General features: G+C 45.0%; 1 protein-coding gene across 3 annotated transcripts in view; it reads left to right on the top strand.

Moving 5' to 3' along the window:
* The first annotated feature begins 1,279 nt into the window (after positions 1–1,279).
* The window catches only part of CDC42EP3 (CDC42 effector protein 3), a 29,087-nt gene continuing 10,268 nt past the window's right edge, over positions 1,280–20,098 (top strand). The window contains exon 1 of one of the 3 annotated variants that reach the window (XM_017534913.2): positions 1,280–1,935. The gene's annotated coding sequence lies outside the window, so the exon portion shown is untranslated. Of the gene's footprint in view, positions 2,605–20,098 lie in introns of all 3 variants that reach the window. The other 2 variants (XM_017534912.2, XM_037740760.1) reach the window with 2 other exon arrangements.

Genomic DNA, 20,098 nt, shown 5'->3' with positions numbered 1-20,098 from the left:
GAGGCCGAGGCAGGTGGATCACGAGGCCATGAGTTCAAGACCAGGCTGGCCAAGATGGCGGAAGCCCGTCTCTACTAAAAAAATACAAAAATTAGCCAGGTGGGGTGGCAGGCGCTACTCAGGAGGCTGAGGCAAGAGAATTGCTTGAACCCAGGCGGCAGAGGTTTCGCTGAGCCCAGATCGTGCCACTGCACTCCAGCCTGGCCGACAGAGTAAGGCTCAATGTCAAAAAGAGAGAGAGAGAAGAAATAACATAGGGCATCAAAGGAACCAGGATAAATCAAACCACCAGGCCCTTGAATGAGCAGATCCTAGATAACTGTTTAGAGCCCAGCAGTGAAGTCTCATTTCAAAACTGCAGAGGGAGAGAAAACCTCAGAAAGGCAAGGAATAATGTAGAAAAGTAAAATTAGGGTTTTGGAATAAAACTGCCACCTCAAACAACCTGCCACCCTATATTTGCACAAACTATAAAAGAAGTTATTTATTGGGCCATGTGGAAATAAAGTGCTTTTAACAGCAGCTAACAATAGATCACGTGAAAAAAAGTTACATATAAGACGTGTAAGGAATGTCTTTATGTGTTCAAAAGGAATTTTTCATGTGGTATTTTATAAATATATACACACACATTATTTGGACTTATAAAATACTATATGTAATGAAAACTATGCATAAATATTTATTTTAAAAACCATTTTCTAAGTAGGCCAGAAACATTAAAAATTTTCCAATAAATTAATATATAAAATATATACATTAGTGCCAAATGGAACATATATTTTGAAATATGAGCCCCAAGTAAAATGCTCAGGAATCTAAGGTAGAATCCAGGTATCTGCCAAAGGAAACTTTTGACCAGTTGTCTTTTGAAGAAGGGAAACAATTCTGGGTCTCTTATCTTCACGGACTGTTTTGCTTGTCAAACTTCTAGCATCACTTCAGCCGAGTTTCGTATTTGACTTCTAACCTCATGGCCATTTGACCTGCCAACTATTATTTTTCTTTGAGGCTTTTAACTCTCCACCCAAGTATTTTGCTTCCAGAACAGTTGTGTCCGTTTCCTTTTCACTTCACCTTAACGTCAGCCTGGTTTTACAACGTCGGCTTAAGGTGCACCCTCTAAGGTTTCAGATAGACCCAGGGCACTGCGGTGATGACCTGAAGTTGGTATCTCTCGGCAAAGTCAAGGTGCCTGGGAGGTTCTTCGCGTTGTGCCAGGATTTCCATCCAACCTGGGAGTCTCGGGGCATAGGCCAGACCCCGAGCGTCTGACTCCCCAGGGTCCCAGCCCCTTCCCCAGGCTGATCCTGCGGGCTGGGACCTCCCAGCCGGAAAACACTGCCCTTTCCTGTCGCCTACTCCTTCCACAGGCCGATGACTCTCAGAGGAGGAGGAGACGGAGACCGATTAAGAAAATTAGCATTCATTAACCCGGTTCGAGCTCAGGCCCCCGCGGAGGGGAGGGGCGCGCCAGGCGGCGGCGTCAGGGTGACCGGCGGGCGCAGGTGCCGCCCCGGGCGGAATTTTACGCTCCCGGGCCGGCAGCTGCACCACTTGCGCCTCGTCGCGAGTCTGGGGCAGCCGCCAACAGCTTGCCCCTACTTTAGGCAAATCCCTTTAAAAGACCCCGAGGGAGAAGACACGCCTCCCCCTGGACTGGAGAACCTGTAGCGTCTGCAGTTCGTCGCGTGTCCGGCTGCTTAGCTGGTAGCCCAGGCATCTCCAGGGCGCTAAGTCCACTCTCCGGGTTTTGGCTGCAGCTCCGAGGGGAGCGAGCTGGAAACTGACAGAACGCGACCCTCCCCCTCCGCGCTCACCCGAGCCCGGGCTGCGAGGGACCTGGGGAGCTGCGGCCGGGCCGGGGCGGCGCGCTCAGGTGGCTTCGCTTCCCTGCGGGTCACCGCCCCCCACGCCGGAACCTCGCACAGCTAGGTCTGCCTGTTGGGATCAGGAGAGGTGGGCGCACGAGGTTTACTGCGGGAGTCCGGGGTGCGGGCGGAGTCCTATTGTCCCCGTGCACCCGGGCGGCAGCACCTCGGGGTCCCTCTTTAAACCGAGCGTGTGGCGACCTTTCTTTGTGCTAAGGGAGCCGAACGCGGGTTCTTCTCTGAGGGAAGTCGCCTACTTGGAGATGGCGCTGGGGAGGTAACAATGGGCGCCCATTGTCCTCCGAGGGTCCGCCGTTGACCCCCCTGCGCGCGCCCGACCGCCTGTTGGCCCCGGGCCAGGGCACAGGTACCGCGTCCGGGAGGGTCGGCCCCGCCGCCCGCGCCCTCCGCCCCGCCCCGCCCCGCCCCTGTCCGGCCCCGCGCCGCCGGCCCCGCCCCGCGCCGCCCCGCCCTCCGCAGGTTCAGTCCTCGCGTCCGGCCGCCTAGCGCTCAGTCGCGCGCACCTTCTCTCGCGGCCCGGGGGCTGCGGCGCGGGGCCAGCCCGAAGACCGGGCCGCGGGCCTGGGGAGCCTTCACGCCGTCTCGGAGCGGAGAATGCGGTGAGCAGGCGCCGCGCCGGCAGACCTAGCTGGTTCTGCACGCACCGGCAGGCTGGTTCTGCGTGTGCCCGCGGGGGGCTCGGGGCAGCGGTTGAGATCCTCGGCAGCGGCCGGTGAGTCGGGAGAGCCCAGGGCTCCTTCCTCTGTACCTGTCTGTGAGTCTGTCCCGCCCGCGACTGCTTTCCGGCGTGCGCTGGTGTTAGGCTGGGAAACCAGCAGAGAGCCAGGATACTGAGGGCATCGCTTTCCCATCTCGTGTTCAAAGGACCGAAGGGGACGTAAAGCAAGCCAGGAGGGGGTCGGGCGGCCAGGCCGGAACGTAGAGCTCCTCCATTTGCGCCCACCACTTTTAAGGGTGGGGCTGCGCGACCGCATTGCACCCTCTGAGCTACTGACTGAGCCATTCTGGGCGCTTGTAGAATTTTCCATAGGAGAACAAGCCTCACTTCGCTACCGCGCCCCTCGCGTCGTGGATTGGTACCAGGGCCGCACATGGGTACATCGCACAGCTCTGCTGTGGCATCGCTCCCCTGGTACCCTCTCCTTTCTTAACGGAGAGCATTGTTAGTGGGGCGACAACTGCAGATCTGGCTATTGACTTTTTTTGTTTTTTGTCTTTTGACCGTGACAGCTGAAACGTTTACAGGGTTGTGGGGTTCCCCCGACCTTTCTCCTTGAAACTAAGTGCCTTGACACAGACAAATATCAGACATGTGAGGACGAATGACTCTGGCCATTTTTTCTTTATGAATTATTATGCTCTATCCCCCTCTCGACTTTGGGAGGCATGTGTTTCATCTTATAAATAGAAAGTAGCATATTTTTTTGGCAGGATCTCCTTCATACTGTACAGTCTAGGAGAGGTCAGTTTAAAAATAAATACGCACTTGAATGTTACATTACCGAGAGCCAGGCTGTGGCTGGGACAAGCTGCATGGACAGCAGCTTCAAAGCCGGGAGCGCAGCTGTGTTGAAAGGAGTAAAAGCCCCAGAGTGCAGCCCAGGCTGACAGTCAAGTAATTACATTTTGTTAAAAAAAAAAAGGTGGGGGGGAGGGGGGAGCGAATTAAAATGAGAGCGGGAATAGGATTGTGAGGAGGGTATTGCAACATGAATCTTTCCAGCCCGGGAGTATTTGGAAGAGTGGGCTGCCGGTGTGTGCTGAGGGTGTAGGGGGGCTCTAGGGAGGGAACTGATAAATGCGTTAGGGAGACAAAGATTCCGTCCCCATCCCCCAGATCTTAGTTTTCACAATATCTAGGAGTTTCTTGGGAGTACTGCCTTTTAAACGGAACAAAATTAGAAGAGCAGCAGATGTCTGTATTTTAATAGCAAAGCCAGTCTTAGGGACTTCCCCTTAACATCACAGGGAGAAAAAAGACTCGCCAGGAACCACTGATGATGCCCTAAGGGTCTTGTCCCTAAGACAATTTAAAAGGCTCCTGTAATGTTCTAACTTATACAAGATCTTTCATCTTAAAACCAGGAAATGTACCTTTTCTTCCTTTCTGGACAGTTCCAGAAGTCTATTCTTTCATACCCCCTGCAATTTGTTTAAGCTCTTATTGGTAGTTAATAAGCTACACAGGTATGTGTGTGATGCATATCCTTTTCAGAATAGATTTAGACACTCAGAAATAAGTTGGAGTAGTTGTGAAATATTTAGCACTTTAACGTGAAATAAATGATAAAGGTCATTTATATAGTCAAGGAATGGTTGAAAGTTCTTCACGAAGTCTCCCGAAGAATGCTGCTTTCCCAGTGGGCCTCACCCATTGAATAAAACAACCCGTCTCTGGGCTCACGGATAAGAACTTTAAAGGAAAAATTTGGAAGCGTTTCTGGATCCAAGGCAGTTTCTGTTTTCCAGTGGTATCATCTGCTAGAGATTTACATGATGAATTCAATGATTAGAACATGGTGCTGAGGCTGCGGCAGCAGCTACGGGCTTGAAATAAGATGAGCTCCTCTTTCCCTCCATCTGAGCAGTGAAATTGTCTCGCATATCTCTATGTAACAAGTAAAAGCAGCTAGAGTAATAAGTGTGGCACACTTTCTGCTTTTTAGTGTACATTTAAGTGTGGTGCAAGATGAATAATACAAAGCTGTAACAGTGATTGCAAAAGAGCTCACATGAGTTCATTTGCCCTTTCTGTGCTCCAGCCTTTCCTTTAATGTGGTATTTTGTTTTATGTCCAGCATGCTCACAAAAGCTGTGATTTTTCACTTACAAAGTTTCTGGTATTCAACAGTGTTGGGGATAAAATTGCTTTAACCTGTGTCACCCAAATATTTTTTTTAACCAGGCCATAGATTTTTCACAGATTCTTTGCCCATTACCTGTAACATTTATCCAGTGGGTGGAATATAATTCATAACCTAGAGACCTCCAAGAAGACTACTCTGGTTGTATTATTATTATGAAGATTCTTTCCTTCAGTCTGATTTTATCTAGGCCCAGTCTCATTTTTTACCAGAATTCTTTGAACCTGTTTTTCTTTTCATTGATTGAATGAATCTATTTTTAAATGCAGTATATTTGCCAGAGAACAAGTATAGCCATTTTAAAGTACTGGATTCAGCCAGCCACAAAATCTGTATGTCTCGCCAGGCAGAGAAGACCAAGAATTCTCCTCATATATTACATCGTTCATTACTTTGGATGTTATAAGCACTTCCTAAGTGGAACCTGTCCTACGTGTCAAGCACTCTTCTTAGCCCTTCGTCTTGATTATTTGTTTCTACCAATCATCTTATGAAAGAACTATTTGTATCCCCATTTTACTGGTGTAGAGACTGAGGACAGACCAGTTGTATAACTTACCCAACGTTGCAATAAGCAAAACACCTAAACATGCATGTGCAGTTTATCAACACAATATGTGCAGGCATAAGTGGCTAGTCCTATGTGAAAGTCAGCAGCTCTTTGGGTTAAGGGGATGGGGAAAAAAAAACACTTTGAACTTCTGAAGCCTCCCTGAGTCAGACTGCCTGGGCACGTGTCCTAGTTCTGCCACTTAACACCTGTGTGATTTTGGGCAAGTTACTTAGCCTGTACCTCAGTTTATCCATTGTAAAATGGGGATAATACCATTACCCTGACAATTAAAGGAGTTAAAAAAAGATGACGTACTCGGAACAGTGCCTGACCCAGACTAGGCACAATAAAAGGTTGAGGTTTTCAGTGTTGCTCTTGTTTCCCTAGGTACTTAATACTGGTTCCGTCATTTAATATTCATAACTATTCTTTAAGATAGATAACTACAGTGGTCCCCTCTTATCCGTGGTTTTCCTTTCTGGGTGTCAGTTACCCACAGTCAACCACAGTCTGAAAATAAGATATTTCGAGAGAGAGAAAGAGACCATAGTCACATAATTTTTATTACATTGTTATAATTGTTCTATTTTATTATTAGTCTTTTACTGTGCCTACTGTACAAATTAAACTTTATCACAGGTGTGTGTGTGTGTGTGTGTGTGTGTGCGCGTATAAATAGTATAGGGTTCAGTACTGTCCAAGGTTTCAGGCATCAACTAAGGGTCTTGGAAATATGTTTTGAGGATAAAGCAGACTATTATATTGCTGTTCTTCAGATGAGAATACAGGCTCAGAAAGGTTTAGTGACATGGTCAAGATTACACAGCTCAATAGCAGAAGCAGGGTTTGAACTCAGGTCTCTTTCACCTTATACTAAATCCCACACCCCCACAAGCAGGGAGGAGGGGCAGAGAAGTTGTGAAATCTGATTTTTGTTGCGACTTTTGGCCTCTGGCAAGGACATAATTTCATATCACCCTGTATCTCACAGTTGAAGATGACAGTAATTGCCAGCCTTGGGGAATACTATGTAAATTATTTTATTATTAAAGATGGTTCAAGCCCACATATATGGCAACAGCTTTCTCCTACAGTTAACATAAAGCAGTTTAATTTATGCCATAAACGAAGAGATTTACTGAATGTGGGGCTCTCTAGTGAGAAAGCAAGCCAAGCCACAGCCAGGGACAAGAATTCTGGGGGCTGGGGATGTAGTGGAGCTCTAGTGTAGACCATGTGCTTGCTTCAAAGTTCTGGGAAGTCAGGGGTTGCAGGGTCCAGTAGCCACGTCTGGACAATTCCCTCCTTGAAGGCAGGAACTGCACTACCTGGGCCTTCAGTCCTGGCACTCAGTGGGTGCTTTAGTCCATGTTTGCCAATGATGTTGCTGCAAGAACTCAGCAGAAGGGGAGCTACACGTAAGGCTGACAGAAAGGCTCTAGGGTTCTGTCCATGGCAGAAGTCAAGCCTTGTTACAGTTCTGCATGTGCCCTGGGCCCTGCTAGATAAGAAAGGTAGAACAAGAAAGCCTTTGAAACCTCGAGAGATGTCCTGGAAAACCCAGAGGGCCTGCCTGGCCTCCGCTGCTTTGATGCTGTGGGTTTGTGACTAGCTGTGGGGGTCAGCTCCAAGGACTTCTCAGACTGAAACAGGGTTCTGGAAAGGACAGCCCGAAATAACTCAGGTTGCCTCAAAGCCGAGGGTTACAACGTTGGAGCTGTCCAGTTCCTTTTGAAATCTCCTGTCCCCACCCCTCAAAGGCTACAAAACAAAACAATACCCCACAAGCCAGAATAAGTAGCCATGTAGTTCTAAAGCAATAGTCAGGTATGTTTATTTGACAACAACAACAAAAAAGCTTTCGTTGGCCTCAATACACTTCAGTGCCAAGTTTCATCAGAATCACATGATGATGGACTGAATTCGACAATACTTTTGTTAGAAACGCAGTTTCCAAATTTTAACCATACAGTTTTATAATACAAAGCATGATATTGATATTTAAAAGATTACTATTTCTAAATGGCCAAGTAAACTGTGTGGAAGATGATGAGTTCCAAAGTAGTGTTTGCGTACTCCTTACTGCTTGCCTAAATCATGAATTTATAGAATTCTAGAATCCCAAATTTAAAACTCTTTAAAAAGGATTTTCAGTGAATTGGGTTTTATTTCCATGTTAGATAAAGTTATTAGCCTTCTGGCCTTTGGCCCTTTGTTAAACCATGTTGCAGAGATCCCACACCTGCAATCAGATAACAGGGCACCACCTAGAGTGTACCTGGAGCCATGAATGGCATCAGAAAAATATTCTGTGGGACCCCACTTTGATGAAAGTCTCTTTCTGCAGGACTTTTCAGAGCATTTAAAAAGCCCGTGTATACAGTGAATCTTCACAGGGAGGTAGTGTCTGGAGTTTCTCAAATAGTTTTGCCCACTGAGCAGCTGCAGGACTAGGCTGGCAGGAAACACACTCTGGGAAACACAGAACAGAAGCTACATAACTGCAATATGCCCTAAAGAGCTGGAGGAACCCAGGGACATTTTAGAGAACCACAGGCGTTACAGGAAGAGAGCCATGAGAACGAACCAGGAGATCCTGGAAAACACTGATAAAACTAATGGAGAATTAAGTGAGGGCAATCAAAAGGGGTGTGTGTGTGTGTGTGTGTGTGAGTAGAGATTAAAAAAAAATACAGATTCTGGTCTTAGCTCTGACCCAAATTGTATAACTTTGACCTCTTGAGGTTTTCTTGTTCTCATCCGTAAAATGCCACCATTTGTCAGGAGATGATCTCAGATAATCTCTAGCTCTAGAATCAGTGAGCCAGGATCAGTGGCACCTATTAGCTCAGCTATCTTACTACTAATAATGTGAGACTCTGGGTTGAAAACCAGACCGGAGCAGATCTCTGGCAGAGCAGCCTGAGCAAGCGTGAAAGGCAGGCAGGGAACTTCAAAGTCAGGCCTCTGTTTAGACAGTTTCCACATTCGGGAATCCGTCATGTTGTAGTAACAACCTGAAGGTCCTCTTTGTAGACACATCTTGCCAATGATAGATCACTGTTGTGAGTTTGGTTGAAAAAGCTTTTCTGTCCAAATACGTCATAATCATTTAGGCTACACAGAGTTTTTAAAACAATTAGAGGCATTTTTGGTGAAACGTGGCTTTGCCATTCAGAATGTGTTTGATTTCCTTACCTTTTTATTTATTTTTTTTAAACTTTTGTTTTGCCAAGGGTCAGTTCAGACTTAAAACATTGATTTTAACATAGCGGGAGATGAGGCTCTAAGCCCTTGGCTGACCGGCTAGTCACAAAACAAATCCTTCCCCTTCTCTGGGCAGGCTCCGTCCCATCACCTGTGAAGAAATGGCAGAGTGGGAGGGTGGGGATGGGAAGTTCTTGTATCAGAGGCATTTCCATAGGGTCTCTGTTGTTAACATTTACTGCATTTAAATTGTCTTTTTAAAAAACTTTTAGGTTCAGGGCTACATGTGCAAGTTTGTTGTATAGGTAGACTCATGTCATGGGGTTTTGGTGTACAGATTATTTCATCACCCAGGAACTAAGCATGGTACCTGATCATTACTCTTTCTGCTCCTCTTCCTCCTCCCACCCTTCCCCCTCAAGTAGGCCCCAGTGTCTGTTGTTTCCCTCTTTGTATCTGTTTGTTCTCATTTAGCTCCAACTTATAAGTGAGCACACGTGGTATTCGGTTTTCTGCTCCTGCATAAGTTTGCTAAGGATGATGGCCTCCAGCTCCATCTGTGTTCTTTATTGAAACAAGTGACTCCCTAATTAGACTACTGGCTCCTTGAGGGTAGGGACTGAATCCAGTTTATCATTCATCTTTTCTGCAATAGGACTTAATGACAAAGTGGGCAGTATAGCCTGGTTATACTATCTGATTCTTCCTGTAGCATATCTTCTCAGTTGTCAAACCAGAAATCTTTGTCACTTACCTCGCTATGTTAGTCAGGGTTCTCTAGAGAGACAGGACTAATAGGATAGATGTATATATAAAGGGGAGTTTATTAAGGAATGTTGACTCACATGATCATAAGGTGAAATCCCATAATAGATCACCTGCAAGCTGAGGAGCAAGGAAATTAGTCCGAGTCCCGAAACCTCAAAAGTAGGGAAGCCAACAGTGCAGCCTTCAGTCGGTGGCCAAAGGGCTGGGAGCCCCCTAACAAACCACTGCTGTAGGTCCAGGAGTCCAAAAGCTGAAGAACTTGGAGTCTACTATGTGAGAGCAGGAAGCCTCCAGCACGGGAGAAAGATGGAGGCCAGAACACTTAGCCAGTCTTGTCCTTCCATGTTCCTCTGTCTGCCTTTATCCCAGCCACGCTGGCAGCTGATTAGTTGGTGCCCAGCCAGATTGAGGATGGGTCCGTGTCTCCCAGTTCACCGACTCAAATGTTAATTTCCTTTGGCAACACCCTTGCAGACACACCGAGGAACAATACTTTGCATTCTTCAATCAAGTTGACAGTATTAACCATCACAATAACTTATTTAAGTCCTGCTGTAGTAAAGTTATTCCTTCCCAGGCTATAGAGCATGCAAGGGGAGTCACCCCCAGTCATTTGGTTCTGGTGATAGAGATCATCTGAGGGCCCTGTGGAAATAGGTCAAGCCCCTGCTAGAACCATCTCAAGATCTCAGCAGAGAGGTTGGCAACCCCCACCAACACTTTCTCACGCCTCAGGGGTGACTGAGGCAACTTGGCACCCATGTGTCCACTTAGAGCACGGAGTGAGGGTCCTTGTATTTCCTAGTGCTGCCTAGACCTCTCGCCAGCTGTTAACAAATAAATAAATGTAAGACATTTATTTATTTGTTATATTTGTGTCAGTCTCTCCACAGGGGACTGCATCATTGCCGTGGCCTCAATTTCTAGACTAGTGCCTGGCACTTAGTAGGCCCTCCATAGATATTTGTTGTTGAATACATGAGGGACCAGCCAGGGGCCAGGAAGACACGTGGAAGGCTTTTTTTTTTTTTTTTTTTTTTTTAAGACGGAGTCTCACTTTGTTGCCCAGGGTGATGGAGTACAGTGGCACAATCTCAGCTCACTGCAACCTCTGCCTCCTGGGTTCAAGCAGTTCTGCCTCAGCCTCCCGAGTAGCTGGGATTACAGGTGCCTGCCACCATGCCCAGCTAATTTTTGTATTTTTAGTAGAGATGGGGGCGGGGTGGGGGGGGGGTTCACCATGTTGGCCAGGCTGGTGTAGATCTCTTGACCTCAGGTGATCATCCACCTTGGCCTCCCAAAGTGCTGGGATTACAGGTGTGAGCCACTGTGCCCAGCTGTGGAAGGCTTTCTAAAGCCAGCTTCTCATGTGTTGAACTGGTGAGAGGCACATGTACATGTCACAGCATCAAACTGGAGCCTGTTCTCTTGCTCTCAGTTGGCTTCAGAATGAAATGTCTTCAAAAAGAGTGTTGATTTTTGGCCTTCTATAAAGTTTAGTGTAAGTTTATGCTGGTGATGGGGCTTTGTTTTGTATTCCCCATGGGCTCACCCAGGGACAGTGTCGCTTTACTTACCAGCCTGTGGGGCGAGCTTCAGGGAGAGGTCTCTCAGGGCGGTGCAGGTAGTAAAGCAAGGACTTCTTTCAAATTCCTTTTTCTCAGAATGGGGAATTAGACTATTGGATCCAGAACATTTGGGAGCTTTTCACACTTTATTTAAAACAATCAGTTTAGGCAGCCAGATCCCAAGGTCCGAAAGGAATAAGGTTGGAAGGAATCCCACCATGATCTTCCAGCTTATCTTCCTTATGCGGCTCTAGCTTTTTGGAGTAATAAAAAATGAACACTGCCCCTTCCATTGGGCTCATTGCCTGCCAGGTGCTTTGCCAAGCACTTTATGCTCATTGTCACCCAAGAAGACTCCTACCATTGCTGTTTCCACTTCACAGATGGGGAGACTGGAGCTCCCAAAGGGAGTCGATAGCATTGCTCAAGACCCTTAATTTAATAGGAGGGATGGGAAAGGAGGATGAAAATTGTATTCGCTGGTAAAAAGTATTCTGATTCTGAGGGTAGTCTATTACTTTTTTTTTCTTTTTTGGAAACTTCCTAGAAGCTAGATGTTTCTGCAAATAGAATCACAGAGCCCTTCCATTTCATAGATGGAAGGGACCTTATCTCAGCCCCAGTCTCATTCTGACATGATAAAACCGAGGCCTTAAGTGCTTAAGTGACACAGAGTATGAATCTTCCTCCTTGGCCCAGCTCTCTGCCAAACTTTTTTAAGCCAAGGAAAAGAGCCTGATATATAAGCAGATAATAACATAATTTCTTTGGTTAAAAGGAGAGATTGGCCCTACTTATCAAATATTTAAAGAAAATAACAATATGTCCTTTTGTTTTTTCTCTTCTCTTACACATCACCAATTCTGGCGGGGCCTGTCCAGAGACCTTCACATGGCTGTGACTTTTCAGCCACCTCGTGCTGTCAGCTCACAGTAGGCTTGCGGTCCAGTTTATAAGCACCACCAGCCAGAGCCTGCTCCATTCTATGCAAATACGATTACATAATAATTATATTAATATATAATAATTTTAACACCAAAGCAGGACTTTCTATTTATCATTCAGTTCATTCCTGTGGGTTTCATCCGGCCCCAGCTCTGGGTTCAGGTAATTGTGGGTCTCCTGTTAATCTATAGATTTGATAAGTGCATCTCCTGTGTCTTCAAAGTCACTTGCCCTATCAATAATATTCCTTTAAGTCTTGGCTAAAATCGGCCTATGACAAGTAATCGACCCATCTATCAGCTGTGTCATGTATGTAAGCAGAGTGAGGTCCCAGTGGACTTTTTATCAGTGCCTACTGAGCATATATCGCCTAAGTGTTCAAAACCCAGACGTTTACTGAAGATAGATATGATAGTAGTTACCAAGTAATTGTCTCTTCTTTTTGGAAAATCAAATTTCATTTGCAAGCATGCATGTGTGCGTATTAATTACTCCCTGTCGTTTCTTCAGAGGTTCTCGTAAATGGTTTCATGATCAGAAGGAGATAAGTGATTGATTTTTAGGACCTTAGGCTGTTCCTTACTCAGCAAGCCTGGAAATCTGGACTCCCAGGCAGTATGAAGTCCTTTCCGATGATTACTGCTCCACCCTAGCCTTCCGTTTCCCTTTGACAGGGTTAGCTGTGCCCACTCCCTAACCCTGCACCCTCCAGATAACCCTACACCCTCCAGATCCCATCACTTCCAGGTCTGCCACTTTGAGGTTCATTCCATTTACTCTTTTTTTTTTTTTTTAAACCTTAAGGTAGAAACAAAATTGAAGTTGAATAAGAGAAGGTAAAAGTCCTCTTTGGTCTCAGCTTTCTTTTCCATAAAAGGTAAAACCAAATGAACTTAGAGTGAACTTTAAATGGAAGTGAAAGGATTTTCCCCTTAAAATCATGCATAAGGTAAAGTAAGTAGGTCACCAGAGAATTTAGGAGAAAAAAATGTTAGATTGTATTTATGTCTTAAGGTCGGGGGCTACTATAAGATATCCCAAGTTGGTATTAAAATACCACTTTTATCTAACTTATATAGCAGTTGTAATTTTCCTTACTCGGGGACTTCTCATTTGTTCCCAAGGCTGGAAGAGCCACAAGGGGAGATAACAGATGCATGTACATGTGAATGAGAAGATAGCCCCAGCCCTATGCCCCATTGACAGGGTAATTAACCTCTGATCAAACTGGTGATAGGAATCCCTTCCAATTGTGGAGGCTGTTCTCAGGATAGATAGGAAGCATTTTAGCTTTATCTGCAACAATTTTATTGATGAGTGATAACAGGCAAAATTTAAGGAGAAAACAAAAGTGGTTATTTGGGCAATTGGATTAGTTTCCCCTCCACCCTATATTTCAGTAATCTGGTTTCTCATTTGGGGAAAAGATAATGCCCATGTTTCCATAGCACTGTAGATTTCACACTCCACTCTGATAACCTGTGGTTATTATAAAGTTTGGGATGATTATCTCCAGTTTACATGAAGGTAACTGGCACCCAGTATATTGGGGCTTCTTACAGGGCTGGCTCATAGTTTTGGCCCAGTTCTTTCCCCACTAAGGCCAGGAACAGCAGTGAGATAGCTGTTCGGTTGGCTCATACAATTGGTGTTTCGTTTGGTTTGGCAAATGTTTTGATAGCTTTTTTTCCCCCTCTACGTATCTGATCTGTGCTAGTCACACATTGATCTTCCAAATGACCCTTTTCTGTCAGCTGTCCATTATAGTTTCTTGAGGCTCCCTTGTACATTTTAGGCCAAATGAGCCAAGTTCTCCCTTAACACATCTTTTGAAAAGAGAGGAGAGCAAGTTTGTTTCTCCAGGGCCTCATTCTTTAAGTAGAGCAAATGAGTTTGAATTCAGGGGACTGTATTGTCAAACTTTCCTTGAGTCTTACCTCTCTAAGACACTATTTACACATTGCATTCAGGGATAGGAGTCCAGGATGTCCACAAATATTTGCCTTAATCCCAAAGATCCGTATGGTCCTGTAGAATTATTCCAGCCTGAATTGATACACTGTTAAATTATTACCCTACATGGATACGGGAAGGGTAAAATGCTTTACACATAGAAAAATGAAAGATAGCCTTTGCCACAGAAGAGAGGAGACAGCCTCTTGTTGCATGTTTTTTGTTCTGTAAAAGTCATAAAAAGATTCCGTCTTGCATTTTCAGCAGAGCAGGCAGGGTTGAAGAGGAAGAGGCACAGCAGTCTCTTTCAATCTTTTTCATTTGTTTATCCATTCAACAACTTTTTTTTAGTACCTGCTATGAATAAGATCTCCTTCTTTCTCCCAGATGACAGCCTGTTGGGGGAAGAGTTAAATAAGTAGTGATAACAATCCAGTGTGATAGTTGGTAGGTTTGAGGTGTACACAAGATACTATGGGACCTTAGGAGGCTATGGGGAACTGGCAGGAGATCCAGCTGCAAGTGTGGGCAGGCCCCCCAGATTGCTGAGGTGAGTTTCACAGCTATTTTATCTTATCTCCAGGCTGTAGGGGAAGGCCTGCCCTTAAAACCCTTGAAAGGGGTTTAAAGCAAAGAGTGATAGGGGTTACAGGAGGATTCTACGTAACTCACTGTGGTGTAGATTGGAAGATAAGGTGGAGGGATAGGGGAGGGAGGGAGGGAGGGAAGCAGGTGAGGGGTAAATGTCCTTGTGCAGGAGAAAGATCTGATGGAGCAGAGTTGAATAAGGAGAGACAGTCCAGACAGACTGACAGGACTACAGGACTTGATGTAGAGAGGGAGGCAGGTAGAAGGGTTGGGATAATAACTAGGTTTTGGAATTGAGTAACTTCTACCATTTACCAAGAAAACACAGTGTGGGAGGCAGATGCCTAGGGCAGGCAGGAAGAAGAAAGATGGGGAAATCACATCTGGGACAAGGTTTATGAGTATCTGAGAGAAGAAAAGTAAAGAAGTCTGGAATGTAGGGGAAGGAAAAGGCCAGTGCTTCTCAAAACTCTCAAGGAAGAGCCACGGTCTTTTTGTTTCCATTTCCAATCCATTATACATGCTACTGTGCATTAAGAATATGCAGCTTGGGCCACACACAACCCCCATGCAAGCTCAGCAACATACAGCTCCCAAACTTTTCAGTAGCCTGTTCAGTGAGAAAAAAACCTGGTCACATGCTTGATGTTATGGCAATGTCAAAGAGAGCTTGCTTTTAACTTCTATACTTATATCTCATCATGGACTGCATGAATCCACTTTGAGTAGCACTGTTCTAGACTTAAGTAGCTGCATGTGGGTTGAAGGTACTGATTTGGAAGTTATCCCTAGAGGTGGTACGTGATTGCTGGGGCATTGTTGAGGAGGAGGGGATGGGCAGCCGCCATCCAACCCTATGGAAATGCCAACATTTAAGACGGGTTCAAACTTCTTCCGTAAGGGCTCAGTTAATATTTTGGGCTTTGAGAGCTAGATACAGTATCTGTCACAAACTACTCAACTCTGACCTGATAGAGCAAAAGCACCTTTACAGGGATTTTGCAACTTCGACACTACTGAGATTTGAAGCCAGATAATTCTTTAGCAGCATTCCTGGCTTCTACCCACTAGATGCCAGGAGCATACCACCCCCAGTGATGAAAATCCACAGTACTCCCAGACATTGCGAAATATCACCTAGGGACCAAAAATCACCCCCAGTTGAGAACCCCACTGAGCTGTAGACAATACATAAATGAATAGGCATAGGTGTGTTCTAATAAAACTTTATCTATAAAAACAGGCAGGGGGCCGGATTTGGCCCACCTACTGTAGCTTGTAGACCCTTGACTTAAGGGATGGTCAGAAGAGTTTATTCAGTAAAATTTGAGAGCCTTCTGTGTCCCCAGCTCAAGAGAAGGCTCTGTAAGCGATTCAGCATAAAGAGGAGAGTTTTCTCAACAGTAGCGCTCATTTATAGCCCTTTTGCTTACCTTATTCTGAGCTCACCACCCACCTGGAAATATCTGGCATTAAAACCACAAAACCAGAAAACAGGAAAATAACAAATCACGTAATACAGGCCGTCCACAACCCTTAAGAAAACCCCTAAGCAAAGCAGAAGCAAGGCTGGATTATGTGAGGTGCATTCGAGTAGACTTCCTTCAGGAAGGAAGTGAGTCTGGAGCAGGTCTCAGAGGATGTTGTGAATAAAGGCTGATGGTAAGAAGGTGGGAGAGCTCTCCATGTCGGGAACACAAGGTTCTCAGTTTCAGGTTAGGAGGGAAATGAGGTGTTTGTTAGGAAGCTAGGGAGCTATTGTCCCCAGTGAAAGCTGTGGGATTGTTCATGGTCGCATGCAGTGATCTACTTCTGGGAAAAGAATGAACAACATTTAACACTATTTTCTAAGAACAGGATGTTTGTTTTTTCTCCTCGAGGATCACGGAGACTTTGTTACTTTGCAATTCTAATCTTTTGACTTTTACCACAAAGTCAAACCCCATTTGGGATTATTTTTGACAATAGCAAAAATACTGAAAAGTCCTAGTGAGTTAGAGATGGAGGGACCAGTGCCTAGGACCCTTTCTGTTCGTTCTTGGTTTCTGACAAGGTCAGGTTAGCATCCCCACTTCTCATCAATGTTGAGCTCTTGGTGCTATCAGACCTCAAGATACACAGTCTTCATGTCGGCAGTGGTTAAAGAATGCAGGTATGGCTGGAATCCTAGCTCCTCCACATTTTGGGTGATTGGCCACAGACATTGAGCATACCTCTTAGGAAGCAGTTATTACACGCCTGGCCCACAGAAAGCACTCGTGCTAGCTATTAGTCTTTTGAGAACAAAGCATTTCAGATTTGTCACTTTCCAGAGACCCTCTGTAGATTTGCTCTAGGGTTTGGCCTCTAAGAGCAAATCAACCTGGCTCTCATGATGGAAGGTCTTGCAGGGGTTATGGATTTAACACTTGTGAATTTGAAGTTCACTGTGGGCCATGTGTTGTGGGAGGCAAAAGATGAATAAGCTCATGCTCACAGAAGAGCTTTCAGCCTAGAGGGAAATCATGCATTCAACAAATAAATGTGTACTAACATGTATACAAATAACACAGGGATGTTTGCAGTGGAAGTAGATCGAGAGTAGAATGATGACCACCAGATTGCAAATATAGCCAGTGCTGGTATGATACAGAAAAGCCATGTTTCACCCCATCCAAGGAACATGGATCATTGTAGAGGGCCCTAGCAGGGTGGCAGAACAGCATGAAAATCCTGTACTTGTCCCTTTACCCCATCAGAGAACTAGAATATTCAAGGGCCCTCCATTTGAGAATGTGGCATAAAGGCAAATGACTAGGAACTTTGCTCTCCAGAGTAGCATGGGTCAAGTGATCATAATCTGAATTTCTGGACGTTGTCAGCTTAGTAATTGGGAACATTTGAAATGACCATTACCAGAACTGGAGAACTGCTTAGAATAATTGCTGGCTTAACAGTTACTTTGTGAGCAACTAAGCAAGTTCCTTGCTTTTGAACAGAGATGAGAATGAATATCCTGGCTGAATATTGCTGAAAACTTCAAGTTCTCTTCCTGTATTGATACTGACCTTGCAGCATCACAGACCAAGTCAGATCCATTAGTTAAGGAAGCATATGAGCAATTCACAGCAATGGCCTTATCAGAGATTCACATCCACAACACCAGAGTGCCTGCCTGGGTGCTTCTGACCAGCTCAGGCTCAGTGTCATGTAAAACTGGTTTTGATAAATAACCAGGCATGAGAGGACTTGCCCTCCTCCTGCCTTGTTGTAACTGCCAGAGATCAATGTCCACATTGAGTCTTCCCCAGTAACTCATTTTTATAGGGAAAAAGGCCCTAATGGCCTCTTTTCAAAAGTGCAGACTTGGTACTATGTGAAGTGGGCCTTCTGTCTTCCAATGTTGCTTCTAAAAGATCTTTCAAATTAGATCCTATAAAAGTGAGATATGTACACAAATTAGCACTGAGTCTCCCATATAGTATTTGTGGGTCTTTATATAATTAGGCTTGTAAAAGAATAGTAAATTCAAGCTGTAGCTGAACCACAAACGTGAAGTTCCTTTATAATGGAAGGTGAGATGTATCAGACTTTCTGAGTGGGTCTGTAAAATACCGCCTGCTCATTCAGGCTAAATTCATTTGCATGACAGAGCTCAGCAGCTGGGAAGCCAGCTAAGAGTTTCATAGTCTTGAAGCTTAGAGCTATGTCCTCAGTTTAGATGATATGGGGAGAGGATAAGAATCTAAAAATAGAAAAGGCATCTTCTTATCTTCTCAAATGGGTGGAGTTAGACAGACTGAAAATATGAAAAGCATCTTCTTTAGGATGCTGGTTACTGGGTGCTTCTGGTTACACTGATTTCTGTCTTAGAAATTGAGCATTGAACTTAAATGAAAATCTAATACTGTGGGTTATTATCCCCTTGAATTTCAAAATTATTTGATTTGGAGAAGCACTCCTACAGAGGTTTGTAAAAGGATTTATATGAGTGCCCACATTTTAGTAATATTTTAGTGTTTCTGATCCCAAAGATTGGCTGGCCATTTCTGTGTTAGTAAGAAGACTGCCATGTTCAAACAATGCCTCTTCGAGGGAAAGTCTCTATTTGTTTTTCTATGGGAAAGTGACTTGGGACCATAAGGAAATTGTCAGTGATCGGTTTCTATATAGGAAATGTGAACACCTCCCTTCATACACTGTTGGGGAGGCGCAGAGTGACCACCTTCTCCTCTGTGAGATCCTCATCCCATGGCCATGCTTGCTGTCCCCTCCTCACGCCAGCCCATTCCATCTTTTGAGAAACCTGAGTTCTTATTTGGAGAAGCCAAAATCTGTTTTTTTTTGTAGTTTCTGCTTGGTAGCTCTAGGGTCTCCCAGAACAAGTTAATTCCTTTTTCATTACAATCAAATGAATCCTTCAGATCCCTTAAGATTAGTTTTCCCTTTCTATGAGTTTTCTTTAAGCTGCTCTATTCCTTCAGCCTCTTCTCACGTGCCAATCAAGCTCCTTCACCTCCTCCCATTTGCGCCGCTCTGAGCATGCAGGGACATGTTCCAGGTAGCCTTTATCCCTTCTAAATGTGGAGCCCAGTGTCAAGTTCCGGGTGCTTGGCACAGTGGAATGATTATCTTCTCCTGGTTGGCTGCAGAGAGACATAGCCCACAGACGGTTGGGGGTAGGGAGGTGGTGGAGGGTACTTGGCCGAGTCATCCTCCTCCCCTAGGACTGTTGGTTCCAACATGCAGGCATCGTCACTGGATACTCTGGCATAGGGCTCAGATGGTGCAGTGGTGCTATGTCTGGCTGCATGGATGCGACTGTGCTGAGGCAAAGCGAAAAGTGATCACAAGCTGGAATGTCCTTGAAGGATGTGACAACTAAGCCAGAAATGGGAAGTCGGATGCAGGCTCACTTCCTGCAAGGAGGAGAAAAGAACAGAGCTGCAGGTCCCCGGGGACAGTAGCACCCTTCACCCCACCTTCCCGTTTTTATACGTGCGTGTTTTAAATTAACACTGCAACCTGTTTTGCAGGATGCAAATGATTTTTTTTACCCTTTCTCTCGTCTAAGAATTCATTTAAAAACAATTAGGCAGACCAAACATTTCTATCTTTAAATGGAATTTTTAAAATATTCCAACTCCTTTGTTCTTTTCAGAGTCCTGTGAGTTGCCAATGCATCAACTCTGAGTAATTCAGGAACTGAGTTTTCTGTCATTTTTTTAATAACCCCTTGATTTTCCGCTCCTCCTGGCTGCTGCCCCATTTTGGCATTTTCAGCATCATTCTGTTTGCCAAAAGGATGGGAAGAAATGAAGCAAAGCAGTGCTTCAGTTTTTTTTTTTTTCTTAATTACTTATTACTGCTGTGATTATTTCTATTATTATCACTGTCATTTGCGCTTCAGTCAGTCACAAGAAACTAGAATTATCTAGCCTCATACAGCCTGACTCCCTTCCTTATCAAAACGATGGCTGTAGCTTCCTGTCAGGTCCTTCTGTGTATTGAAGCCCTTGGATTTCTCACAAAACCTGTAAGGAAGCATGTCCATTCTCGGCAGCACTGTGCCCACCTGTCTGCCTGCCACATGTTCTCTCTGACCTTGATAGAGGGTCAAGAGGCTGACTGGCAAGCTGGACCCTTTTGTTGAATCTTTTCTCTCTATTGCCTTAGGAACTAGAACATTTGTTTTTAAAGGAAACTAATTTCAGAGACGAATAGTATCTCCAGCGTCATCTAAGAGGGGAAAGAGGAGCAAACCACGATCCAAGAACTAGG

The sequence above is a fragment of the Cebus imitator genome, unplaced genomic scaffold, assembly GCF_001604975.1.
Source record: "Cebus imitator isolate Cc_AM_T3 unplaced genomic scaffold, Cebus_imitator-1.0 Scaffold88, whole genome shotgun sequence".
NCBI lineage: Eukaryota > Metazoa > Chordata > Mammalia > Primates > Cebidae > Cebus > Cebus imitator.
This window is presented reverse-complemented; position numbering and strand designations above follow the sequence as displayed.